The sequence below is a fragment of the Palaemon carinicauda genome, chromosome 2, assembly GCF_036898095.1.
Source record: "Palaemon carinicauda isolate YSFRI2023 chromosome 2, ASM3689809v2, whole genome shotgun sequence".
Taxonomy (NCBI): Eukaryota; Metazoa; Arthropoda; class Malacostraca; order Decapoda; family Palaemonidae; genus Palaemon; species Palaemon carinicauda.
Window position 1 is genome coordinate 140424771 of NC_090726.1, and position 20845 is coordinate 140445615.

Consider the following 20845-nt stretch of genomic DNA (forward strand, 5'->3'; position numbering starts at 1 on the left):
AGAAAAGTAGAAGTATTACCTGGTCACTATGAAGTAGTGAATTATGAGAAATTTTTTATTTTGGAATTTGAAAATGCAAGACGTGAACGTGTAAATGTTTTTAAAGCTAATTGGGAAATAATTGCTGTATGTGGAGGGCAGCCAAAAACTCTTCCCCAGGAAAATGGAAGTCTCCTGATAGAGGCATTATCCCCAATACAAGGTGAAAGATTGAAAACACTCGCAACATTGGATGGTCATAGTGTCAAATGCGTTTCGCACCCTACTTTCAACCAGAGTAGAGGTGTGGTATATGCTCCAGAGTTGCTGGACATAGAGGAAAAATAAATTGAGGATGAACTGAAAAGTCAAGGAGTAGTAAGAGTAGTCAGAATGAGAAAGAGTTGGAAAACAACGTATTCCTCTTGCTACTTTGATTATAACATTTGATCAGTGCAGATTACCAAAATGTTATAAAAGCTGGTTGGCTATCTTTGAAGGTAAAACCATATATCCCTTCACCATTGCGATGTTATCATTGCCAAATGTATGGTCATTTAAGCCAGAAATGCAAGGAAAAACTAAATTATATGCCAGCTGTTTGTGCCAACTGTGGAAAAAGTAGTAATGGAGTATGCATAGAAAACCCTAATTCATACATTGTGGGGAAGCACACCCAGCTACATCTAAAAGCTGTGTTAAGTTTATTTTTAAAAAGGAAATTCAGACCATTAGGATCATGGAAAGGGTTACTTTTAAAGAGGCTCGTAAAAGAGCTCTTGGAAAGCAGATAAGACCAGGGCAACCTTTTTCGATGGTTCTGAAGAAAAACTTGCCAAACCACACAGATGAAAATTATATCTCTACTAATAAGATAAAGAAACAAATGAAAGTAATTAAAGAGGTTGAAAGTCCCATCGAAAATCTATATCCAGAAATTGTAGAAAAATCAAAACATACTTAAAGATCTGAAAGTCATTCAAAAACCAACTACTCCGATTATAAATAAGAGTACAAACCTCTCTCAGGCCGTGTTCTTGCCTGATCTGATGGAGGTTCCACTTGAAACCAATTTACCTGGTGAACCTGTAGTGGGGAAGGTGCATAAACCTGACAGATCACAACCTTTTAATCGAAAAAGAGAGAGAGACCTCCATCTCTCTCGCCTCTTACCATAAGAAACATTAAAGTCACAACTTCAAATAAATATGATATCTTGTCTGCTGATGTTTCTGATCAACTAGAAGGTAAATTGAACCAATCAGAAATTCAAGTTGAGGTCCACCATCCTCCTCAACAATTAGATCAAAAGGACACAAAGAAAAAGAAGAACTCAAAACCCACTATATCAAGATCCTTTCTAGAGATACCACCGGGAAATGTTGCTAGATCAAATACTGCCAATGGGAAGACTTCATCTAAGGTGTCTTCTAAAACATAAACCATAGTTTTTTCCTCCATTCTGCAATGGAATTGCCAGGGTTTAAGGGTGAAATATGAAGAATTTAAGCTCCTCATATGTGAGCACTCCCCTATAACTGTGTCTAAAAGAAAGCAAGCTCGATGCTAATACTCCTTGTCTTCGAGGGTATGTTAGCTATAGGACACCATATGATCGACGAGCAGGGAGCCATGGGGGAAGTCTTACATACGATCGTCGAGATGTGCCTCTTAATGATAACATCTCATATGATAATAAAGTAGAAGTGATTAAGCAACTCCCACAACCTTTTTCTCTTACTAGGAGATCTTAATAGTAGACATCCTTTATGGGGTGATGTTTTGGCAAATGCAAGGGGTAATATTATATCATCAATTTTGTAGAATGAAGATGTCGGACTCCTTAATACAGGAGAGCCCACACATTTTCATGTACAGACAGGTACCTTGTCCTGCATTGACCTATCAGTTGCAAGGTCTAACTGTCTACTCGATTTTAATTGGAGAACATTAGAAGATTGGCATACTAGTGATCATCCACCAATCATTATTAACACCAACAATGGTCCACCTTTACAGAGATCACCTCAATGGAATCTTGATAAGGCGGACTGGGATAGATTTTGGGAGTTAAGTGAAATTGAAGGAAATGCAGAACAGTTTGAAAGTGTTGATGATGCCATAGACTTACTTAAGGGAATTCTTCACACAGCAGGAGTCAATTCCATTCCCAAAACAAGAGGGATATTCAGACGACGACTAGTCCCCTGGCGGTCATCAGAACTAACTGCCCTGTACCGAGCCAAAAGAAAGTCTTCAACTCGATTGCGCATGCGCCGTACTGAGGAGAATTTAGTCATATACAAGAAATGTAGAGCACAGTTCCGTCTTGCCATAAAAGAAGCTAGGCGCCAGTCTTGGATGTCTTTTTGTTTCCTCCATTAACAGTAGAACACCAACATCATCTGTGTGGAGGAAAGTCAAAAAGATAGCAGGCAAATTCACCCCAAACCCACCACCAGTGTTAAAGGTAAATGGCCAGTTTATGGCTGGAGCAACCGAAGTTAGCAATACCCTGGCTGACCATTTTTCAATGTATCGTACAAGTGTGAAGTAACTCCTGGGCACCAGTATAGGAGCATTGAAGAAAAGAAAGTTTTAAATTTAGCAACAAGAAAGGAAGAGTCATAAAATTCTCCTTTTACTAAAAGAGAATTTGATTCTGCTTTGCTACGTGTAACGATACAGCCCCTGGACCCGATTGAATTCCATATGCAATGATTAAACACAACTTTTAATACAAAGATATTTATTTTAAGCATTTTTAATTGAATATGGCATGATCATAGTTATCGAAGTGTTTGGGAACTAGCCATTATTTTAGCCTTTTTAAAACCTGGTAAGGACAAGTTTTTAGCAGCAAATTATAGGCCAATTTCATTGACATCTTGTTTGTGCAAAATCATGGAGAAGATGGTCAATGTAAGACTGATGTGGTACCTTGAAAAGAAGGGTATTTCATCACCCATTCAATGTGGATTCAGAAAAATGCACTGAACGACTGATATACTGATACAACTTGAGTCCTCCATTTGTGAAGCTTTTGCTTCCAAACAGCACCATATGACAGTCTTTTTTTATCTTGAAAAGGCATATGATACCACATGGAGATGTGGTATACTTAAAAGAATCCATGAGTTCGGATTAAGAGGAGAGCTACTATTATTTATTCAGTCATTTCTTTCACATAGAGTTTTCCAAGTGAGAGTTGGGGAAACTTTATCAGAGAGTAAATACTAGGAAGAAGGAGTTCCTCAGGGTAGTGTGCTGAGTGTAACCCATTTTGCACTAGCAATTAATGGGATATCCTCAGTCATTCCCCGGGATGTTCTCGCAACATTATTTGTGGATGATCTCTATATCATTTGCTGGAGCTAGAATGGCAATGGTTGAGAGAAAAATACAACTCTTTATTGATAAAATTATCCAATTGGCCGATATGAAGGGATTTAAGTTCTCGACAAGTAAAACTACAATTGTCCATTTCTGTTGTATCTGGGGAGTGCATCCAGACCCGGATATATACGTGAAAGGTCAACGAATCCCATGTGCAAGTGAAGCTAAATTTTTAGGTTTGATATTTGATTGGAGGCTTACATGGGTTTCTCACTTAAAAGCATTAAAAGCTAAATGTCTTTAGGCTTTGAATCTGTTAAAAGTATTGTCCCCTACATCATGGCGGGCAGACCGCAATACTATTTTAAAACTATACAAGCCCTTGATTTTATCCAAAATTAGTTATGGATGCGAAATATACTCCCAGCCACCCCAAGCCAGTTAAAAATATTAGATTCTATACATCATGCTGGTATTAGATTGTCCACAGGAGTGTTTAGAACCTCACCTATCACGAATCTCCTTGTTGATGCTGGGGAGTTACCTCTAGACCTTTACCAAATGTCCTCTATTATTCGGTGTTGGTTTAGATTGCAAAGACTCCCTAATTCTTTAGCCTTTCAGACTGCAAGCCTTGTAAGGCACTCAACATAATTTGAGTTGCACCCAAAATCTCCTCAACCTTTTGGGTTTCGGGTGAAACAATTATTAAACAATCTGGATATAATTAGAATTAAGGTGCTTCCATTCAATGTATCATCAACGCCTCCATGGAAATTAGCTGACGTATCTTTTTGTAAATACTTTATTGGAGTTATGACGAATATGACTGACGTAGAATCCAGGTCTCTTTTTATGGAACATGTTGCAGAACATAGGGGATCGATTTTTATATATGCTGATGGCTCCAAATCTGATGCTGGCATTAGATTTGGAGTACATAGTAATGATTTTAATTGTAGAGGTGCACTTCCTCTAACAGCTTCCATATTTACTGCCGAACTGTATGGCATGCTAACCGCTATTGAGAAAATAGCTTTGGAAAAGGAGGGTAATTTTACCATTTTTAGTGATGCAAGGAGTGTTCTTCAAGCTTTAGAAGTTTTAAAGATTTTAGAACGGCTTTTTATTATTGGACGGTGAGGTATAACAGTTCAATTTCGTTGGGTTCCAGCACATGTAGGTGTGTCTGGGAATGAGGAGGCATATTTACTGGCGAAGGATGCGGCATCCAAGTTGCTACCAAGGAGAGGTATCCCATTCCGTGTATTGGTTTGTAATAAATGGCAACAGCACGGGGATAGTCTAGATGGCAATAAAATGAGGGAAATAAGAAATATATCACCTTGGAGGTATAACATGATACCCCAAAAATGGAAGAAGACTCTATGTCGTCTCCGTATTGGTCACACACGGTTGACACACAAGTTTCTGCTGAAGGGCCAACACCAACCGTATTGTGAGGACTGTCTAGTACCTTTAACAGTGAGGCATTTGGTGTCCGAATGCCTTAATTATAATAACTCGAGAAATAGATATCTGTTTGAGGCTTGAGGTGAGGATGGCAGGTTCATCCCTGCCAAGATTCTTGGGCATGATGTGTCCTTCTATGCGACCGGCATTTTTAGATTCATTTCAGAAACAGGTCTTCTGAAAACTATTTAACTATTATAATGATTTCTTAACTTTTATGGTTTTAATTGAATTTTTTTTTTATTTTTCATATATAATAAATGCTATCGGCGTCAATGACCTTAGATGTCAGGATGCCAGAAAACTTTCAATCAATCAATCAATCAATATGTAGATAGGACAAGCATAGGTGCTAAGAGACAGCAAAGAAGGTTAAGATGTGGATATTGAAGCACTGGTAAAGTATGGTGAACATAAATGGTAAGACACTGATGTTGGAAATATTTTCGGTACCAAGGAGTCAGGAATATGAAGATAAATATTGATACTAAGAATGCGCCCACACAATCAGACAGTTTGCATCAGGTAAACGTTGTTACCATAACACAGTGGTGAATGTCAATGAGCATAGATGATATCAGAAGTGAAAACATCACCGAAAAATAACATTACTGCATCGTTTGAGTGTATGTAGTTACGGCCACTGTATTGTTTGAGTGTTCGTAGTTCAGACAAGGACACACTTAACAAGAGATTGCCTATATATGTTTATTGGGCTTCAGCACGGCATATCATTTCCCTGCCCAAGCCTTGTGAGGGACAAGAGGGCTCTCGAATTAGGGGAATAAATTAATTTTTTCCCTCATTTTGATTAAATTTCTCTCATCCTATTTTAATTACTTAATGCTTTATCCTCTTTCATATTTATCAAGTCTCCAACCTTGCTGTCAAAACTCTCTTACCCATTTCACACTATATTTTCGGAGAAGACACCATATCCAGTGTTGGAATTTTTTTAAACCAATTGTGGGAGTTGTGGTGGTCTTGCCAACTACTCGATTATGTTGGGACCATAGGAGTGTCAGTGTTCCCATACTGGCACTCGGAACTATTCTCGCACAGAAATTTGGCTTTTGGATTCCAGGGGTGTTCCGGTTTCATATACAGTAGATTGTACTCGGCATTCTGTCCAGTTTGCTTGCCACTATGATGTAGGTAGTAGACATTTGGGAGTCAGCTCTCAAAGGTGTCATTAGTGGCGATTTTAGCTCTATGAAAGGTTAGTGGGGCCTTTCTTTAAGATTTTGGACAGTCTTAATATTTTCTTCCCCTCAAACTTACTTTTTTCCGTATTTTTTTTTTCATTATTAGTATTTCCTCATTTCTTCCCTTAAACAGAAAATGAGTAAAACTAATGTTCCCTGTACCCCTGGATCAAACGGCAGACACCGGACGCCGTTGATGGCCTTTGTCTGTGTAAATATAGAGAATTCTGTTAACAACCGGAAAAATGAAAAAGGACTTCAAATGTACAAAGAAGTGATGGAAATGTGAGGAAATTGAAAGTCATTCATATATTTAATTTACCAATTACTTGTGATTATGAAGCATTATGGATGACTTTCAAGCCTGATGGTAATATTACTGAAATAAAGATGAATTTTAGGGAAGATGGAAAATGGGAAGCATGGATCTACTGTGGTAATCATGAGGAGGCTTTTAAAGCAATCTCCGAAATTTTAAAAGTGAAAATTGATAATAGCGAGATTACCCGTGTACTATGCAATACTGCCTCTGGAAAGCTTGACTTATATCGCCTTAGTGACTGGCATCAGAATGAATCTATGGGGCCAAAAATAAACTTACCAACAGAAAGAAAGTCTAAGCAACCAATTTGGATTATTGCAGCCTTAAAGGGATAATAACACAATTATTTTAAAATTAGCAACTTAATACAAAAGCAAGTAGGTACTATACAACTTGGAGATATTTCTAGACTTGGCAAGTTGTCCATTTTAATTCATGCCAAATCCAAAACATATTTATTTATTATAAATAATAGAAAGAAGAAAATTTTATGGTGGATATTAAACCACATTTGAATTTTAGTTATGGAAGAGGGGGTATTTTTAACTAAGAATTATTATTATTATTATTATTATTATTATTATTATTATTATTATTATTATTATTACTTGCTAAGCTATAACCCTAATTGGAAAAGCAGGATGCTATAAGGCCAGGGGCTGCAATAGAGAAAATAGCCCAGTGAGGAAAGGAAACAAGGAAAAAAAGAATTTTTAAGAAGAGTAACAACATTAAAGTAAATATCTCCTTTATGAATTATAAAAGCTTTAATAAACAAGAGGAAGAGAAACAAAACAGAACAGCGTGCCCGAGTGTACCCTCAAGTAAGAGAACTCTAATTTACTGAAGAAGAAATCTTAATGTGCCCTAGAGAAATGAGGAAGGTTCATAAGATTCCCAGAACAACTAGGATTATTTTAACATTTGAAGACCATGCTGTACCCTCTCATGTATACATTGAAAGTGAGAGCATTGCAGACTGCCTTTATAAACAAAAACGTTTGAAATGCAACAATTTCTTTGAATTTAGACATCCATCAAGAATCTGTAGCTCTAAACTCCAACGCATGAAACGTTTATTCTTATTCTTAAATCTTTCCAAATAAGCTAACGAATTGTGATCTGTATACACAGTTAAAACAGGACTACTACGTACATAAATCTCAAAGTGCTGCAAGGCTGAAATTAAACTAAACAATTCCTTTTCAATATTTGAATAATTTTGTTGAGCTTTATTCAGTTTCTTTGAATAATATGCGACTGGGTGCTTTGTTCCATTCACTTCTTGTAACAAGACTCCGCCTATACCAATGTCACAAGCATCAATCGCTAAATTAAATTCCTTGCTAAAATCAGGTAACAGCAATACTGGCTCGTGAAGCATTACGGCTTTTAATTTATTGAAAGCTTCTACACATTCTTCATTAGATACAAAACTTCGTCCCTTCTTAAAAAGATTAGTTATGGGAGCGCTTATTTCTGAAAAATTGGGTACAAATCTACGAAAATATGAAACCATCCCGAGAAATCTCATGGCCTGCTTTTTAGTTGCTGGGATTAGGAAATTGATGATAGCTTCTACGTTTCCACTCTTAGGACAAATCTTACCGAGACCCACTTTATGCCCTAAATGAAGTTATATAGGTTTTTCCAAATTCACATTTCTTTAAATTTAATACAAGGTTTGCTTTTTCAAGGGCTGTCAGGACTTTAGCTAAAATTCGTAAATGCTCTTCCCAAGTTTCTGAAAATATAACAAGATCATCTAAATACACGACACAGTTTTCAATAGCATTTAATACTATATTCATTAATCTTTGGAAAGTATTGGCTGCATTTCTTATCCCCAAAAGGTTCATAACTACCGAACGGTGTTATAAAAGCTGATATTTTCCTAGCTCGTCTGCTTAGAGGTATTTGCCAATAACCTTTGGCCAAATCAAGCTTGGAGATGAATTTAGCATTTCCGATCCTATCTAAGCAATCGTCGATCCTGGGAATTGGGAAATTACTTTGCTTAGTAACACTATTTACTTTTCTGAAATCAATGCACAACCTATCTGTTCCATCTTCCTTTTTTACTAGAACTATTGGAGAACACCATTCACTCTCGCTAGGAACTATCAAATCATTATCTAACATATACTTAATTTCCTTTCGTACTGAATTTGCCTTCTCTGGACTCAAACGATACTTTGTCTAATGGGTTTAGTGTCCTGTAACTCAATATCATGTTCCAAAAGATTAGTTAAACCTAATTTATCACTAATAGTCTCTGGATAATCTAGAAAAACATTGTGATTCACTCCGTTTTTCTTCTTCTAAGCTAGAGTTAAATAACTTGAAATTCTTAAGCACATCAGTTTTTCTCAAAACTAATTTCTCACTGTGACACAATTATAACTGGTACTGGGCGTTCGTTGTATTTCTTAAGGAAGTTTTTGTGCAGCTACCTAGCTCTATGTCTACCCATATCAATTAAGTAATTCAAATTGCCCTTTTTTCCTAAAATAGGATAAGGACCTTCGAACTTATAAAATAATGAAGGACCTTCTTTCTGAATTAATACTAGGCCTTTTCTCCCACACGGAAATTTCTCTCCTTTGCCTTAAGATCGTATCTTCCTCTAGTTTCCCCTTGATTGTTGCTCTCGTTTTCTATTGCTAATTTCCAAGCTTTTCTTAAATTCTCCTTGTAATTCCCTAATTCTGAGTGTAATCTTCTTGAAGCATTAGTTTACACTTTAAAATCTCTAAAGGTCCTTTAGAGGTGTGACCGAACAACAATTCAAAAGGACTAAATCCTGTAGTGACGTTAGGTGCCAATCGTAAGGCTAACAAGTCAAAACGTAGTTTTTCTTCCCAGTCATGTTCAAAGTTATCACATAATTTTCGTAAGCAACTTTTTAATGTTTGATGGAAACGTTCTACAATTCTTTGTGACTCTGGGTGATACGGTGTGGAAGTTACAAGTTTGATACCTAGCTCTTTCATTTGGTCTTTGAAATATTTGGACACAAAATTACTGCCATTATCACTTTTGGTAACGCAAGGCAAACCAAACTTGGAAAAATAGTTCAACAAGCGTTTAACTACAGTTTTTGCATTGCAGCTTCTTACTGGGATTGCTTCTGGGTAACGGGTTAGTCTGTCAACGATTGTTAATAGATATATATTCCCTCCTTTACTTCTTGGCAAAGGCCCAACTATATCAATTACTACATTCTCAAAAGGTTCTCCCACTGATGGAATATTTCATAAGGGAGCCCTGGGAATTACTTGATTAAGTTTATCAGCAATTTGACATATCTCCTAACGTCACTTTTCATCTTGGGCCAAAAGTAAGTCTTACTTATGCACTTGAAAGTTTTATTTACCCCTAAATGTCCTTGATCATCAAGTGCTAATTTCAGAATTAATTCGCAAAGTTTCCTAGGAGTTACTAATTGCTCTATGACCTCCTCTTTGCTACCTGTCTTAGGACGAACATAGCAACACAAAAGTTTGTCTTTTAGACTAAATATTTCTTTACAAACATTTTCAGGTTCATCATCCAATTCACATTAAAAAATTCGAGTTAGTGTTTCATCTTCCCTCTGCATCTTAACTAGTTCATCGTTATTCAATATACTAGTTTCTGAAACACTACAGCTGCTATTATTTGGGCCTATTACATTGTCTATCTGTACATCACTTCTTTCGACAGCTACATCATCATCTCGGCTCACATTGTCAACATTGATAAGAGTCGGTTTCCTCAGCTACACTCATGCTAAGATCATCATCACCGCCTCTATTACCTACATTCGAATCCTCAAACAACCTGTGACCGTAGTCAATATCTGTATCTAATCCTGACCTAGTTGCTATCATTTCAGGCACTTGAACTTCACCTAAAGTAGGATTCACACATTTGGAGGTAGTTAAATCATTGCCGACAATAATGTCAACGCCGTCTATGGGCAAAGTATCCACAACTGCTAGTTTTACATCTTCTGTCACTACCTGACTTTTCAATTTCATCTTTAATAAAGGACAAATTACACGTGTTCGGAAACCCACCTGGCATAACTTTTTTTTCATGCTGATTATTACATTCCTTGCTACACTCTCTCCTAACGAGTGATATGGCCTCTCCTGTATCCCTAAGCAAGACTACTTTCCTTGAATCACCTTCTTTAAGAGAAGAAACTAAACCTTCAGACAAAAATTCACCATAATGTTTCAAAGTTTCTTTCAAGAGACTATTCCTTCCTGAAGAAAGATTATTAACCAGTGACACAGGTTTATTAAAATTCGTACTTTCTACTGTGCAATTCCTAGCTATATGCCCTTTCTTATTACAATTGTAATAAGTGACTTCTGAACTATCACCTTTCCCTCTGCTCTTACAAAACTTGGCAGTATGACCTGGTTTTCCACATGTATAACAATAATAATGATAATCATATTTCCCTGTATTACTATTGCTATAACTACTCTTACTATTTTGCATCTTCATAGAGGAAGGATTATTTTTCTTCTTACTATCACTTAAACTATGAGTAAGACTGTACTCATCTGCCAACCTTGTTGCATCTTCTATATATAGCTTAATGTCTGGAGATATGTTATCTTTGAAGTTTTCAAACAAAACTAAGTTCTTGAGATCATCAAAACTATCTACTTCAGCGGAAGTTAACCAATCACAAAATGACCTTTCTAACTTCTTCCCGTATTCTACATAAGTACTGCTCTCATCTCTTTTCAAACTACTAAATTTCTTACGTTACGCCTCTGGTACTAACCTGTATGCACTAAGAACAGTTTCTTTCACAATATCATAGTCTTCATTTTCATCCTCAGACATACAACTATACACAGAAATTGCCCTACCACTCAAGACTGACTGCAAATACAAAGTCCACTTGTTTTTGGGATAACGAACTCTGTTCATTAACTTTTCAAAAGACATGAAATATTTTGTTACATCTTCCTCATCAAACTTTGGAACTAATTTCAACACTGCACCCATACCTAAAGGATCAGAATCATCGTTCAATGATGAATTACTACCCCGTCTGCTACCTGACTCATTACTTCCTTGTCTGCTACCTGGCGGACTATTATGAAGATTTTGCCTTAAACTAGCGATTTCTAACTCATGCTTACGCTGTCTCTCATTTTCTTCTCGCTGTTTCTCATTTTCTTCTTGCTCTCTCTCATTTTCTTCTCTTTCAGCTGCTCTTTCGTCTCTCTCAATCTCTTCTTGCTCTCTCTTAAAAACATGCTCACGAAGAGCATCGCCATCTAGACCAAGAAGTTTACCTGAAGCTATCAATTAGTGTTTCAATTAGTCACGTTGTTGGAAATCCTGGTAAGGTCGCCAACTATTACGATCTTAAAATCGTTACAGGTTTTTTTAATAAGTAAAATAGATATCAACAACACCGATTGAAATATGGAAAATGAATATAAAAAGAAACTCACGGAAAAACACAACACGTTTATTCACAAACTCACAAAGAAAACTAATGTTACTTCTTCGGTTACTTTAACTGGCAAACCAAACCAATCAAACACCAACCGAAAAGGGGAACAGTCAGTTAGGTACAAATACTTAAGGAAAATGTTTTTACTGCTGCTGAGACGATGCTGGTACGGAGACTTCAGCGTTGAGAACGATGCTGAGGGGTGGCTGAAGTTCAGATGAAACTGGCATGATGACCAGATTCGAAGACATCACAGAAAGGGTGGCATCAATAAGGGACATCAGAGGTCTTTTCCAAGAATTCGATGATACTGGTGAAATAAGGCGTGAGAACATTGCAGGAGGGTGGGTGAAATTCAGATGAAACTGGCACGATGACCGGATTCGAAGACGTCAAAAAAGGGGTGGCATCAAGAAGGGACATCAGAGGTCTTCTTCCAAGGATTCGATGATACTGTTGAGTGGAGGCAGGCTGCAGGCAGTGTTGGCTACTTCTTGTCAAAAGCAAGTAGGGCTGGCTGCTTCAATTTGTCTCTTCTTCTCGGCCATAGCAGGATCTTTTGGAATATGCTCTTGTTGTCTGAAGGGAAGGTTAGAATGTGGCTCTATCAGACTTCTGGTCTTCTCTGTTTCTTATCTTACTAGGACTTGAATGTTACCTGCTTCAGACATAGTTCTTCTCTGATTATTACATTCCTTGCTACACTCTCTCTCCTAACGAGTGATATGGCCTCTCCTGTATCCCTAAGCAAGACTACTTTCCTTGAATCACCTCCTTTAAGAGAAGAAACTAAACCTTCAGACAAAAATTCACCATAATGTTTCAAAATTTCTTTCAAGAGACTATTCCTTCCTGAAGAAAGATTATTAACCAGTGACACAGGTTTATTAAATTTCGTACTTTCTACTGTGCATTTCCTAGCTATATGCCCTTTCTTATTACAATTGTAACAAGTGACCTCTGAACTATGTCCTGTCCTATCTCCCTTGGACTATCTCTTCTTGAAGTTTATATACCCATGTTTGGGCAGAGTTGATTACAGTGGGCAGTGGTCATCTCCATAGAAGACGTTCTTTTTAACAATTCTGCATCTTTATTGGCTTCCTTAAAAACGCCCACTTCAATCACGCCATGGAAGCTTCTAGAAGAAATTTCTGATGCAATCCGGACCATGTGTTAAATTGTAACAAAAGGCATCACGTGTCCTTCCATGATGACATACAGTATATCCTAAACAAGGATTTCCCTCAGGCTCGGTTTCTCAAAATATGCTGACTCCACTAATTAAGACGATGACATCTTGATCAAACAGGACAGTTTCCTTATCACGGCAGGCGCTCACGGCGAGGCTTGGCTTGGCTTCCAAAATGCTGACGGCAATGAAGAGATGACAGGATTCCCAAACAGGGCCACAGTCGAATCTCGTTTCACCTTGCTGCTCACACTGGGAATAGATATTTTTGTTTCATTATATACTTTTAAAAGTATTGTATCTACCCATGACACTCCCTAATGCAGGAGAGCCAACACACTTTCGTGTTCAGACCGGTACCTTGTCCTGCATTGACCTATCAGTTACATGCTCTAACTGTCTTCTCGATTTTAATTGGAGAACTTTAGATGATTGGCATAATAGTGATCATGCACCAATTATTATAAACACCAACAATGGTCCACCTTCACAGTGATCGCCACGATTGAATCTTGATAAGGTGGACTGGGATAGATTTCAGGAGCTAAGTGAAATTGAAGGAAATGCAGAACAGTTTGAAAGTGTTGATGATGCCATAGACTTACTTAATGGAATTCTTCACAGAGCAGGAGCCAATTCCATTCCCAAAACAACAGGGATATTCAAATGACAATCAGTCCCCTGGTGGTGGTCATCAGAACTAACTGCCCTGCACAGAGCCACAAGAAAATCTTTAACTTGATTGCACTGGCGCCGTACTGAGGAGAATTTAGTCATATAAAAGAAAAGTAGAGCACAGTTCCGTCGTGCCATGAAAGAAGCTAGGCGCCAGTCTTAGATGTCATTTGTTTCCTCCATCAACAGTAGAACACCAACATCATCTGTATGGAGAAAAGTGAAAAAGATAGCAGGCAAATTTATCCCAAACCCACCACCAGTGTTAAGGGTAAATTGTCAGTATATGACTGGAGAAACCGAAGTTAGCAATGTCCTGGCTGACCATTTTTCAAATGTATCATGCAAATGTGAAGTAGCTCCTGGTCACCAGTATAGAAGCATTGAAGTAAAGAAAGTTTTAAATTTAGCAACAAGAAAGGAAGAGTCACACAATTCTCCTTTTACTGAAAGAGATTTGATTCTGCACTTTCTACATGTAACTTCACAGCCCATGGACCCGATGGAATTCCATATGCAATGATTAAACTTGCCTTTTAATACAAAGTTATTTATTTTAAGCATTATTAATAGAATATGGCATGATCATAGTTATCGAAGTGTTTGGGAACTAGCCATTATTTTAGCCTTTTTAAAACCTGATAAGGACAAGTGTTTAGCAGCTAATTATAGGCCAATTGCAGCGACATCTTGTTTATGTAAAATCCTGGAGAAGATGGTCAATGTAAGACTGATGTGGTACCTTGAAAAGAAGGGTATTTTATCACCCATTCAATGTGGATTCAGAAAAATGCACTCAACGGCTGATGCGTTGATACGACGTGAGTCCTCCATTTGTGAAGCCTTTGCTTCCAAACAGCACCATGTGAGTCTTTTTTTTTTTTTTTTTTTTTTTTTTTTTTTTTTTTTTTTTTCACCTTGAAAAGGCATATGATACCACATGGAGATGTGGTATACTTAAAACAATTCATAACTTAGGATTGAGAGGAGAGCTGCCACTATTTATTCGGTCATTTCTTTCACATAGAATTTTTCAAGTGAGAGTGGGGGAAACTTTATCAGAGAGAAAATGTCTGGAAGGAGGAGTTCCTCATCCTCAGGGTAGTGTGCTGAGTGTAACCCTGTTTTCACTCGTAATTAATGGGATATCCTCAGCCATTCCCCGCTGGAGCTAGAATGGCAATGGTTGAGAGAAAAATACAACTCTCAATTGAAAAAATTATCCAGTGGGGCGATATGAATGGATTAAAGTTCTCGAGAAGTAAAACTACTATTGTACATTTCTGTCGTATCCAGAAGTTCATCCAGACCTGGATATATACATTAAAGGTCAACGGATCCCATGTGTAAGTGAAGCTAAATTTTTAGGGTTGATATTTGATTGTAGGCTTACATGGGTTTCTCACTTAAAAGCATTTAAAGCTAAATATCTTGAGGCTCTGAATCTTTTAAAAGTATTGTCCCATACATCATGGGGGTAGACCGCAATACTATTTTAAAATTATACAAGGCCTTGATTTTTTCCAAAATTAGTTATGGATGTGAAATATACTCCTCAGCCACCCCAAGCCAGTTAAAAATATTAGATTTAATACATCATGCTGGTATTAGATTGTCCACAGAAGCGTTTAGAACCTCATCTATCCCAAGTCTCCTTGTTGATTCTGCAGAGTTCCTCTAAACCTATCCCAATGTCTTCTATTATTCGGTATTGGTTTAGATTGCTAAGACTCCCTAATTCTTTAGCCTTTCAGACTGCAAGCCTTGTAAGGCACTCAACATACTTTGAGCTGCACCCGAAATCTTCTCAACCTTATGGCTTTCGGGTGAAACAATTATTAAACAGTCTTGATATAATTAGAATTGAGGTGCTTCCATTTAAGGTATCATCAACGCCTCCATGGAAATTGTCAGAGGTATCTTTTTGTAAATACTTTAATGGAGTTAAAAAGAATATGACTGACGTAGAATCCAGGTCTCTTTTTATGGAACATGTTGCAGAACATAGGGGATCGACTTTTAGATATACTGATAGCTCAAAATCTAATGCTGACGTCGGATTTTGAGTACATAGTAATGATTTTAATTGTGGAGGTGCACTTCCTCTAACAGCTTCCATATTTCTAACAGCTTCCATATTTACTGCCGAACTGTATGGCATACTAACCGCTATTAGGAAAATAGCATTGGAAAAGGAGGGTGATTTTACAATTTTTAGTGATGCAAGGAGTGTTCTTCAAGCTTTAGAAATTTTTTAATTCTAGTAACCCTCTAGTTTTAAAGATTTTAGAATGGCTTATTATTGAACTGAGAGGTATTTTAGTTCGATTTTGTTGGGTTCCAGCACATGTAAGGGTGTATGGGAATGAGAAGGCAGATTTACTGTCGAAAAAAAGCTGCATCCGAGTTGCTTCCAAGAAGGTATCCCATTCCGTGTACTGATTTCCTACCTACCATCAAGAAATTGGTTTTTAATAAATGGCAATAGCACTGGCATAGTCTTGATGGCAATAAAATGAGAGAAGTAACAAATGTCATATCTCCTTGGAGGTATGACATGATGCCCCAAAAATGGGAGACGACTCTTTGTCGTCTCCGCGAGTCGTCTCCGTATTGGTCACACCCGGTTGACACAGGAGTTTATTCTGAAGGGCCAACACCAACCGTATTGCGACAACTGTTTAGTACGTTTAACAGCGAGGCATTTGTTGACCGAATACCCGAATTATAATAACTTAAGAAATAGATATCTGTTTGAGGCTTGAGGTGAGGATGGCAGGTTTATCCTTGCCAAGATTCTTGGACATAATGCGTTCTACTATGCGAGCGGCATTTTTAGATTTATTTCAGAAGCAGGTCTTCTGAAAACTATTTAACTTTTATTATGACATCTTAACTTTTATGGTTTTAATTGAATTTTCTTTTATTTTTCATATCTAATAAATGCTATCGGCGTCAATGACCTTAGATGTCAGGATGCCAGAAAACTTACAATCAATCAATCAATCAATGATCTTGCAATAGTAAGCTCTGTCTGGCTGATTTTCACTGGAGAACATTGAATATCTGGCCTACAAGTGGTCATGCACCTATAGGAGTTGGAAATGACAGTGGTCTACCTGAATACAGATCACACTGATTGTGCTTGGAAAGAGCTAACTGTCAAAATTTTATAGAACTGACCGAACTATAAGGTAATGCAGACGAATTCGAAAATGTTGATGCTGCCATTTTACAAGAAAGGCAAAGCAGGGTTATAGCTATTAAAGATTAGAAAAGATACAGGGGAAATGGAATTTCTTTTAACTTTTGTTATCTATTCCCTTCCTTATGTTCGATTATCGAAGCGAATATTAAATTCCCCTGAAATAAGAAACTAGATTGAAATGTAGATAGTAAAGAAGAACACTCTTATTTTCATAATAAATCAAAGAAAAATGATTGCGAATATTTCTATCGGCAGAGAAGAAAAATCTAGGATTTAATACAATCACTTTGAGAAACATTAATTGGATGAAATCCAATAAGATGAGATACCACATGTAAAGATCTCTCTAATGGGAAACAGGCTGCTGTCTTTATTAAATTCGACGTCACAACAAGGAGGGAAGAAAGAAACCTCTTTAAAATTCTTTTAGAAGAACTTTGCAGAGAGAGAGAGAGAGAGAGAGAGAGAGAGAGAGAGAGAGAGAGAGAGAGAGAGAGAGAGACTTATGACTTGAGAACGAGAGACTTATGACTTGAGAACGAGAGAATATTGAGTATGTGAGATTGAGAACGAGAGAATATTTATTGGGTATGTGAGAAAAGGACAAGATAAAAAGAGGGACTAACAGATAAGAAGGGAAATATATGATAGACAAGTAAAACTACAAAAACACCAATAAATGAGAATAGATAAGAGACCGATAAGGGACGATATAAAACGAAATGGAATGGGGTAAGAGATCGATAAAAAAGTGAGAAGAGACTTGACTGATTGATTTATGTATATTGGAGAGAAAGGAGGGGAGGATAGCAATAGAAAGAAAATTACAGCGAAGAGGATTTAAGATCTGGATAATCAAGGAATTTACACATGAAATAGGAACATTGAGGATAGAAAATTACTCGAAAAAGAGAAAAACACATAACTAAAAATAAACAGCTGTAGAGAGAGAGAGAGAGAGAGAGAGAGAGAGAGAGAGAGAGAGAGAGAGAGAGAGAGAGAGAGAGAGAGAGAGAGAGAGAAATCAGAAGTGTTTCCCTGGGATCGAAAAATCGGAGGTAAAATGAAATGATGTGTTAAGCGTTCACATAGCGGATCAAGGCGTCTATTTACATATAGGAAGGGATCTCGGTCCTTCGGCAGAAGGGCCATAGAGATCTTCGATCACCTTATGGCCTCTTCCAGACATTTATCATCTTGTGTCTTGGGGTTTCGGGATTCCTTTACGCATATCCATTTTTTGGCTTGGTTTTTAGAAAAGTTTACGGATATTTTTCTATGTAAATATAAAATTTTGAGCTAATAATAATATACTGTACTGCATAATAATGAATATAGTTATAATTTTGTATGTTATTTTTATATTATAATGTTTAGATCTTATCTCTTGGCTACCCAAGAATTTTCCATTATTTTCTTGTCCGTTAACGATATAGTTTCGAAAGATTAAATATTTACATAGCATTTCTTCCTATATTACAAATATTCAGCAATTCCACTACATTAGAACTAGCAATTTTTTAGGAATAAATGAAAAAAAATATCAGAGTAAGTATAACATAAAGCACAAATCGGTTACCGTTTTTGAAAGCATTATGTTCCAATTGAACTTTTCAATGCACTCATGCTTTATATATATATATATATATATATATATATATATATATATATATATATTTGTATGTTTATATATTTATATGTATGTATGTATGTATATATATATATATATATATATATATATATATGTATATATATGTATATATATATATATATATATATATATATATATATATATATATATATATATATATATATATATATACATATATATACATATATATACATACATATGTACACACACACACACATATATATATATATATATATATATATATATATATATATATATATATATATATATATATATATATATTACTACCCAAGCTACAACCCGAGTTGGAAAAGCAAAATGCTTTAAGGCCAAGGGCTCCAACAGGGAAAAATAGCTCAGCGAGGAAAAGAAATAAAAGAATAAATAAATGATGAGAACAAATTAACAATAAATCTTTCTACAAACAGTAACAACGTCAAAACAGATATATCATATATAAACTATAAAAAGACTTATGTCAGCCTGTTCAACATAAAACATTTGCTGCAACTTTGAACTTTTGAAGTTCTACTGACCTAAATACTCGATTTAGGAATATCATTCCACAATTTGGTCACAGCTGGAATAAAACCTCTAGAACACTGTGTAGTAACTGAGCCTCATGATGGAGAAGGCCTGGCTATTAGAATTAACTGCCTGCCTAGTTTTACAAACAGGATGGAATTGTCCAGGAAGATCTGAAAATAAAGGATGGTCAGAATTATGAAAAATCTTATGCAACATGCATAATGAACTAATTGAACGACGGTTCCAAAGATTAATATTTAGATCAGGAATAACAAATTTGATAGACCGTAAGTTTCTGTTCAACAAATTAAGAGGAGAATCAGCAGCTGAAGACCAGACTGGAGAACAATACTCAGAACAAGGTAGAATGAAAGAATTAAAACACTTATTCAGAATAGATTGATCATCGAAAATCTTAAAAGGCTTTCTCAATAAGCCAATATTTTTGTGCAATTGAAGAAGACACAGACTTGATGTGTTTCTCAAAAGTAAATTTGCTGTCGAGAATCATACCTAAAATTTTAAGAGTCATACAAAGTTAAAGAAACATTATCAATACTCACATCCGGATGTTGAGGAGCCACTGTCCTTGACCTACTTACAATCATACTTTGAGTGTTGTTTGGATTCGACTTCATACCCCATAATTTGCACCATGCACTAATTTTAGCTAGATCTCTATCAAGGGATTCAGCAACCTCAGATCTACATTCAGGAGATGGATTTGATGCAAAGTGAGTAGCATCATCTGCATTTGCAACAGGCCTGTTTTCTAGGCCAAACCACATGTTATGTGTATATAGTATGAAAAGTAATGGTCCAAGAGCACTACCCTGTGGAACACCAGATATTGCATTCCTATACTCACTATGGTGCCCATCAACAACTCTTTGAGATCTGTTACTTAAATAATCAATAATAATGCTAAGAAACGACCCTACTCCCAACTGTTTGAGTTTGAAAACAAGGGCCTCATGATTAACACGGTCAAAGGCAGCACTAAAATCAAGTCCAATCATAGGAACTTCCTGACAACAATCAAGCGATTTCTGTATAGCATTTGAGATTGTAAGAAGGGCATCACATTCTCCAAGGCCTTTACGAAAACCAAATTGTAAACTAGGGAGTAGATGATTACCCTCAGCAAACCTATTAAGACGTTTAGCCAGAAGACGTTACAAAACTTAAGATAATATGGGAGTTATGGAAATTGGGCGGTAATCAGTTGGACTTGAGTTACCATAAACACATTTACATAGTGAAGTAACTTTACAAATTCTCCAACAAGTTCTAAAAGCTCCTCTTATTGGTAACTTGTGCAAAATAACAGATAACTTTGGAGCTAAGAAATTTGCAATCTTTATAAAAAAGAAATTAAAAATACCATTTGGGTCTACACCTCCATAAGCATCAAGGTCCATGAACAGAGCTTTAATTTTACGAGGTCGAAAAGATAAATTAGTTTGTTTAGCCTCAGGAAATCTGGAATGAGGAAGTTCAAGCTTTTCATTACTCTGTTTACTGTCAAAAACATCAGCCAAAAGTATTGCCTTTTCCTTTGCACAGTGAGTGACTGAGCCATCTGGTTTAAGTAAAGAAGGAACTGTTGCATCTACACCAAAGAGTGCAGACTTAAGGGTAGACCACTATTTATGTTCCTGAGTTGTACCAGAAAGGGTTTCTTTTATGGTTGAATTGTATTTTTTTTTCAGTTGAAGCATAAACTCTGAGCAAAAGCTCTAAGCTGAGTATAGTTATTCTAGGTCAAATCTGATCTGTTACCCTTCCAAAGATGATAGGCCTCCT